Below are 8,266 nucleotides of genomic sequence, written 5' to 3'. Positions count from 1 at the left end.
AATAGCCTCTGGCATGTTGGAACAATGTAGTTAAGGGAAGTTGGCAAGCTGGATACAGAATTTTGGGACAAGGATTTGCTCTAAGGGCTCAATCGGTTGGGCTGGGGCGTGAAGAGGGGCTGGGTGTGCGCTGTGGCTGGATGAGGTGCTGCCGCCGCCACCCCACGCCCAGGTCACTCGTCTATGGCCCTCTCCACCCTGGCTCCTAGAACTTCCCTTCGCTGCCGCCGTTTGGTCCTGGCCCCTCCCTCCCTTCTGCTCCCTCGCGCTGTCTCTCCCTTTCCCCTACTCGCCAACCCCCCCGCGGTCCCCTCCACGGGTGTTATCGGGCGGGGCCGGAAGAGATGGCATGGACGTGGGGGGGGGGAGCGGGTCGAGCGCTGCCGCGGTGGGGGGCCGGGGGCGGCGGGGGTCCTGGTCTACGCAGCAAGGGGGCTAACCGCGGCGGTGACTCTGGACGAGGGCTGGGCGCTTCCTGTGGATCACCCCAGCTGCGGTGGGTGTTGCGGCCTCCCCTGGGGAGCCTGGCGGGCGCCAGCGCTGGCTCTCACCCTGTCGCGCGCATCGTGAGTGGAGAGGCTGGACGGCGGGTGTTCCCCGCGCCCAACCCCTTCCCCTCTCCTCGCTTCGTGCGCTGCCAGGGGGTGGGGGTTGGTGTGCACTGGTTCCGCCTGCTGGGTCTCCCCTGGTGCCGTTGTTTTGCGCAGAGCCTCGTCTGGGCTGGCGCCTAGCAGCGGACTTAGAAGTGGTGCAGACAAGGGGAATCCGACTGTTTAAAACAAAGCATCGCGAAGGCCGGCGGCGGGTGTTGACGGATGTGATTTCTGCCCAGTGCTCTGAATGTCAACGTGAGGAAATTCAATGCAGTGTGGATAAATGGCGGGAGTAACTATGAGGTAGCCAAATGCCTCGTCATCTAATTAGTGATGTGCGTGAATGGATGAAGGAGATTCCCACTGTGCCTACCTACTGTCCATTGAAACCACAGCCAAGGGAATGGTGTTGGCAGAATCAGTGGGGAAAGAGGACCCTGTTGTGCTTGACTAGTCTGACATGGTGAAGAGACATGAGCAGTGCAGAGTAAGTGGAAGGCACCTAGTGCTCCCCCTGTTTCTCATGAGGGGTGGGGTGGGGTCCCCTGGGCTCAGGGGCCATTGGTGATATACTGTAAGGTTGGTGGGGGATGCTGTGTTGCCCCCTCCCCTGCTATAAACCCCTCTGACCCAAACACTGCGTCAGCCTGTTTTCTGCTTGAACAAGCACCTGGCCCCACCAAAGCCCAGTCCCCATGCTGCCTACCTGACCCTGGAGACATCCTGTTGCAGCCCCACAGACATCCTGCTTCCTGAGAACTTGATCCACTTAAACACCTAAGAAGCAAGCTCCCTTTGCTTATGCCCCTCACCACATATAAAACTCTTTGCCTCAGACTGTGACTTCTTGAGTCCCTGGTTTCTCCCAGGACCTGGAAACCTTGCCTGGGCCCCCTTCCTTGGGGCCTGTTACCCTCACCTGGGACACGCGTTGGTGGGGGGGTCGTTTGGTCCGGACCCAGCCTGCCCCCATGGCTTGCCCCTCTTCCACCTCCTGCTTTTTTCCTCCAAACACACGCAATGATCACGCTCACGAACTATCTTGGGACCTGGCATGACTTTTGTCAGCCGCCTCCCCCCGTCCCCACCCCCCCCAATGGAAATGATCACCCTGGCTGGTCGACCAGATGTCTGGTCTGTGGCAGCCATCGTAGGGGAGAGGCTTCAGGATGGATCTGGTCTCTTTGGCCCCACTGCCCCTAAGGGTCACCCTCCCATCGGTATTGTTCAGGTGCAGGGCAAGGGGCGCACCGACCAGAGTTTTCCTCTGGGAGTTTGTGTCTGCGGTTTCTTGACTTGCTCTCAGTCCATTACGTGACCAACTGTGTGACTTTCTTTTTTGCCCTTCATTTTATTTATTCTCTTTGCCTTTTCCTGCCGGCTTTTTCCCCCTGCATTCATGGTTTCACGTCACGCGGGGGATGTGCCCACACACCAGGACGCACATCTCACACGTGCGTGTGAACACGCAATCACCACGTTTATGAACTAGAAAGGGCTCTGTCTGGGTGACTTTGCAATTCTTTCCCCTCCCCTCCCCCCGCGCTGAGAATGAGTTTCCCCGGCTCCTGTGCCCGCCTGGGAATCGGCTGCAGACGCCGTGGCCCCGGGTCCGCGGCATGTTGCCCTCGGCCTCCCTTGGCACAGTGCCCTGGGCTCCACCAGATGTCTCTGGCGAATTGGGGCCGCAGGGTGCCGTTGACGACGTGGTCACCAGGTGTCGCTCCGGGCTCAGTATTCTTCCTTCTCCCTGTGACTGTGGTCTCGTTTTTCAAAATTCCTTTTTTCTTCCTTCCTCTTTTTCCCTGTTTCCATTTTCCCTTTTTAATCTCTTTCTCTCTTTTTGTTGCTTTTTTCGCGGCACATGGGTGATGTGTGTGAATGAAACACAGTGTGAGGGAAAAGACACATCTCACACGTGCAGCTGAACGCTCCATCCTCACGCTTCTGAGTACCCACCGATGGATCTGGTACCTTTGTTTTCTTTTTTCTTTCTTTTTTTTTTTTTTTTTTTTTTTTGAGACAGAGTCTCACTCTGTTGCCCGGGCTAGAGTGCCATGGCATCAGCCTAGCTCACAGGAACCTCAAACTCCTGGGCTCAAGGAATCCTTCCGTCTCAGCCTCCCCGGTACCTGGGACTATAGGCATGTGTCACTATGCCTGGCTAATTTTTTCTATATTTTTAGTTGTCCAGATAATTTCTTTCTATTTTTAGTAGAGATGGGGTCTGGCTCTTGCTCAGGCTGATCTTGAATTCCTGACCTTGGGTGATCCTCCCGCCTTGGCCTCCCAGAGTGCTAGGATTACAAGCCTGAGCCAACACACCTGGCCAAGTCCCTTTCTCTTAATTTTTAATTTTTATGGGTACCTAATAGTTGTATATTTTTCAAGTGGGTGACAGGGTCTGTCTCCCTCTCTTGCCCAGGGTAGAGTGCATCCTTGCTCACCACAACCCCAAACACCTGGGCTTAATCGATCCTTCTGCCTCAGCCTCCCGAGTAGCTGGGCCTACAGGCCTGTGCCACCATACTCACCTCATGCATGTTTCTTCCTTCTTTCTCTCTCCTTTCTTTTCTTTCTTTCTCTCTTTCCCTTCCTTCCTTTCCATCTGTCTTTTTTTCTCTCTCCTTCCTTCCTTCCTTCCTTCCTTCCTTCCTTCCTTCCTTCCTTCCTTCCTTCTTTTCTTTTCTTTCTTCTTTCAGATGGGGTCTCAGTATATTGCTCGGGATCCTCTCCAACTGCTCAACTTGGGCAATCCCCCTGCCTCAGCCTCCCAATGTGCTGGGACTACAGGCATGAACCACCGCACCCGGCCTCATAATGCTCTATGTCGTTACATGGTACATGTGAAGTTTTCATACAGGCATATTGTACGGTTTTTTGATGGTCGGCACCAGAGAAAGAAAGACAAGCAGAGTCGAAAGGGTTAAGCAAAGAGGTTTTATTTGGGGAGCTCCTGAGTGAAGGTAACAAGTCCCAAGGGAGGCACCCTGGTGAGGTTCCAGGGCCCCAGGAGAAAGCAAAGAGGCTCGGGAAGTCGCAGTCATCTGGGACTGAGGCAAGGATTTTTATATTTGGTGAAGGGCATAAATGGAGGGGGCTTGCTTTTAGATGAGGGTACTTGTTTTAAGTGGATTATCAAGTTCTCAGTAATCAGGATATCTCTTGGGCTGCAACAGGATGTCTCCAGGGTTGTGTAGACAGCGTGGGGGCTGGGTGTGCTGCCAGTCACAGGATGTGGCTGGGCCAGGTGCTTGTTCAAGCAGAAAAGTGGAGCTGACTCACTGCTTAGGGCAGAGGGGTTTGTAGCAGGGGAGGGGGCTAAATGGCCCCCCACCAACCTTACACATATAATGTGAATTCATCAAATCAGGGTAATTGGGGTACTCATCACCTCTGGCATTTAACATTTCTTTGTATTGGGAACATTCCGATTGCACTCTTTGGAGATGTTTCAGATTATACCCTACCGAACTGATAGTTCCTTTGAGTCACTTTGTCGTGCTCATTGATATTATTCATTTTCTCTATCTGATTATAGTTTCAGACCTGTGAGCCATCCTCACTTTACCCACTGACCCTCACCCCCACCCTGTGCTGCCCTTCCTGGCTGCAGGTAAGGGCCATTCTACTTTCTGTCTCAGTGAGATTGATTGTTTTTAACATTCAGCTCCCACGTAGGGATGAGAATATCTCCCTGCCTCTTGACATGGAATCCAAAGACCATAAAATTCACCCTTTTCACATCGAAAGCCTACTTCATAAATGCAGATGGTGATGGGATGGCACCTCCAAAAGTGAAGTGGGCTCTCCTACCTACCAACAAAGTACCCCCAGCACTTTACTGAGCTCCAGAAAGTTCTGGAGAGACAAGAAGTCCATTAACTGTTGGCTTTGGCAAACTCAAGCACCCTGTGTGCTCACAAGGCACAGCGTGACTTCAGTGACCTGAGCGCCCACCAAGGGAGGTTAGTTGATGACAAGTTCTTCTGGGGAGCACCAAGGGGGATTCCCACATTTGTACCCTCTTTATCACTGCCTGGCTGTTTCCTCCAAGGCCCTGGCCGGCCAGTGAGCCAAGAGTAAATGCTCATGATCTGGAAACAATAAGCCCAGTTCATTCATTCCTGCAGCTTAGGACTGCTCCGACGAATGTACCTCCGCTGCAAGGGATGGGGCTGGTGCTAGTGAGCCCACCGACAGCTCAGGAAGGGAAGGTTTAACACTTATGGACATGAGCACCATCTTTTTCTTGAGCAAATTTCTTAAATATCTGGCTCGTTGACCTTTAATAATTATAAGTTATCACTAACTTACTTTGAGAAATGATTACAAAGCATGATTGAAACTTCCTATAAAAACCAGAAAGTAATATCAGAAAGTCCTACAAGGTAAGAGCTGTTGCTGACCCTGCTTCCTCCTTTCCTGGCCATACAGAGCTGGGCCAAACCCTGTGTTACTAGTTCGGAGTTATCTTCCTCTGTGTCCTCACTGGCCCTCCCCTGCCCCGGGGGCCAACAGCAGGGGTGGGTCTACTTCATGCCACTTTAGAATGACCCAGTTACTTCGGGAATCATTTGGAAACTCTCAAAGGTTGTTTGGAAACCTCTAAAAGCCTGTTTCCTTTCCCAGCGCTGGGCTGTAACGTGATACTGACCTGCCCCGCGGTGTCACAGAGCTGGAGTCTCACAGGCCGCCCATCCACAGACACCACAGCTTAAAAACAAGACCCAAATGACAATCAGGAGGTGGCTTTTAACCCCTTTCAGAAGACTGCTAGTTTCAGCTTGCCCTGTGATTCTCACTCCAAACCCCTCAGCTCCTATTCTAAGTCCTCTGGTGAATTAAAGACTTGCCTAAATCAGGGAAGCCGCTTGGAGGCATTTTTGTACACGAAACTTCCAGGGCCGGCAATTCACTCCTCTGCCTCCAAAGAGGCAGCAAGTCCCTGAGCCCTTTCATCGTCCCCGAAATTTAGTTTCCTGTCACACTTGTTTCAACGGACCTAAAAACAACACTGGGGGAGGGGGTAGGTGGGAACCAATTCTCCAGTTTGAAATCAATGGAAAACCTCACAAATAATTCTGTCTTCCCTGGGGAAATGCTCCCCGACTTCAGGGTTTATCATACCATGCTAGTTTGTTTTAAGAACTTGTGAAAACACAGGTGCTCACGTTGTCCTGTTTGACAAAGAGGTCACTCCTTATCTCTCTGTCAGTTCAAAGAGAGGATTTCAAAAGAAAATAAAAAATCGAAAGAGGGCCTGGCATGGTGGCTCATGCCTGTAATCCTAGCACTCTGGGAGGTTGGGGCTCTTGTTTGAGCTCAGGATTTAGAGACCAGCCTGACCAAGAGTGAGATGCCTTCTCTACTAAAAATAGAAAGAAATTAACCAGACGACTGAAAATATATAGAAAAAAATTAGCTGGGCATGGTGGTGCATGCCTGTAGTCCCAGGTACTCAGGAGGCTGAGGCAGAAGGATTTCTCGAGCCCAAAAGTTTGAGGTTGCCGTGAGCTAGGCTGATGCCATGGCACTCTAGTCTGGGCAACACACTGAGACTCTGTCTAAAGAAAAAAAAAAAAAAGGAAAGAAAGCTTGGCCACCTTCCTCTAGGATTTGAGTCCTTGGGGAGGGGGAGAGGTCTGCAGCACAGTGAGTCACGAGAAGTGTCTATTTTAACTAAGCACTCAGTTTCATCTCTTTCTACACAACTTTCTGATTGTTTATAAATGTTTATACTAATCAGCTGGGAGTGGGGGGAAGAAAAGAAACAATATCCTGTGGTGGGAACCCACTAGAATAGCACTTTTTTATGTAGGGCAACTTTGAGTTGAAAGAAAGATCAGAGAAGCATTTTTTTTTTTTTTTTTTTGAGCAACACAGTAAATGCCTCACACTAGCGTCTGGAATTTTTACTTTTTCTTAAATTTCAAAAAGATCTGAAAAATCAAGATAAAGGCCTCCTCTGTCTTTGTATCCACCAAACCAAATAAAATAGCACCCCACACAGGAGAGCTTTAAGCAGCTTAAAGAGATACTGAAAAGACAGCGGCAGTCAGAGACAGAGCCAAGGCGGGCGAGTGGGAACAGGGGCGGGGTAGGACGCAGAAGGGAAAGAAATGCTGTTTTCTCTCCAGGTTTCATGCAGACCTGTGGCTTCACCAGGGCCGCTCAGGCTGTTTCACTAAAGCAAGTATTTCCCGGTGTCTCTGCGGCTCTTTAAAGTGGAGACGCCCCTTGCGAGCTCAGTCGCCTGAAAGAGAGGGATCGACACTCAAGGCCACAGGTGAAAGCACCTGCGCATCGCCTTCCGATTGAAACTCGGCAGTGGCGCCAGCAACGTCGCCCTGGTGAAACTTCTCCATGCAGCCAAGTGACCGGGTGGCTTGAATTCCACGCGCTTGACTCCCGCTAGTCTGTCACTACGTTCCGCCTCAGTCTCTTCCAGTGGCTCGGTGCCTGCGCCGTCCCTGAGGCCAGAAAACGTCCTGCAGTCCGCGCTGGCCCGGTTCCGGCTGGAGCTGGGCCTTAGGAGCCCCCGGCGGGCAGCAGCCACGCGCCCCCAGCCCTGCCCCCGGCGCGCGAGCCCCGCTCACCCGAGAAGTTGTCGAAGGCCGTGGGGATGTATTCGGTGGGGTAGCCGTTGGTGGTGTAGCTCACCACCAGGCTCGTCTTGCCCACAGCGCCGTCGCCGACCAGCACACACTTGACGCCGCGCCCCTCGGCGCCGCCCGCGCGCCCCCTGCCCCCCGGGTCCCCGGTCCCGCCCCCCCCCCCGCGTCCCCCGCGCTCCTGGCGCGGCGGCACGGGAGGCGCCTCGCAGCGGCCTGGGAACGCGGGGTTCCCCTGCTGCGGGGGCATCGGTCCGCGCGCGCCCACGTGCAGGAGCGAGTGAGCGGGGCCCTGCCCGACCGCCCCTCCGCCACCGAGGGCTGCGGGGGGGAGGAGCTGTCACCGATCGCCGCGGGCGCGTCCCCCGCCCCCGTAGGCCGCCGTTCCAGGCCGCACGCCTTGCAGACAAAGGTGGCCGGGGAGGGTCGCGCCTCCGCGTTGCAGCGGCGCCAGCCGGCTCTGCCCCGCGCGACTGGAGGACCGCGGCGCGAGCGCTCTGTCTCCGCCCGGCTTCCCAGCGACACAACGTGTGGGGGGGCGGGCGGGCGGGGAGGGGAAAGAGGCGGGTCCGGCCGGGCGGATCGGCCCGCAGCGAGGCCAAGCGCCACCGGTGAGCGCGCCTCGGCCTTGCACCCGCTCCCGAGGCGGCGCGGCCGGGCAGGCGGGGCTGCGGACAAGGGCTCCAGGGGACCTGGAACGCACGTTCTGGCCGGCTTCCTCCCCAGCTCCGGAGACGGCGACCACAGCTCGACTGGCCGCGCGGTTGCGCTCTCTGGCGCCCATGGAGCCGGGAAACCCGAGCTGCTTCCTTTCCCCTCGGTGCGGCCGCCCGCCCGCCACGGCGCTCCACCCAAGGGGGACAGTGAAGTGTCCTGGCGGCACGTCCTGTAAATGAGACTGAATTAACAACTTTTTTTTTTTTTTAAGTCTACTGCTGGTCGTGTGATTTTTTTTTTTTTTTTTTTTTCATATTAAAGCAAAAGCGTGCCAGCCCCATTGTTAATGCTCATTGGACTTTTCCTTTTGGGATACCATACACCTCTATGTGTGGATGGCCC

At 54.2% G+C, this 8,266-nt stretch overlaps 1 pseudogene; it reads right to left on the bottom strand.

Moving 5' to 3' along the window:
* Positions 1-2,001: 2,001 nt before the first annotated feature.
* On the bottom strand, positions 2,002-2,093 carry LOC123629139 (annotated as a pseudogene).
* Positions 2,094-8,266: the final 6,173 nt, after the last annotated feature.

Source organism: Lemur catta, chromosome Y (assembly GCF_020740605.2).
Source record: "Lemur catta isolate mLemCat1 chromosome Y, mLemCat1.pri, whole genome shotgun sequence".
In the NCBI taxonomy this organism is placed as follows: Eukaryota; Metazoa; Chordata; class Mammalia; order Primates; family Lemuridae; genus Lemur; species Lemur catta.
This window is presented reverse-complemented; position numbering and strand designations above follow the sequence as displayed.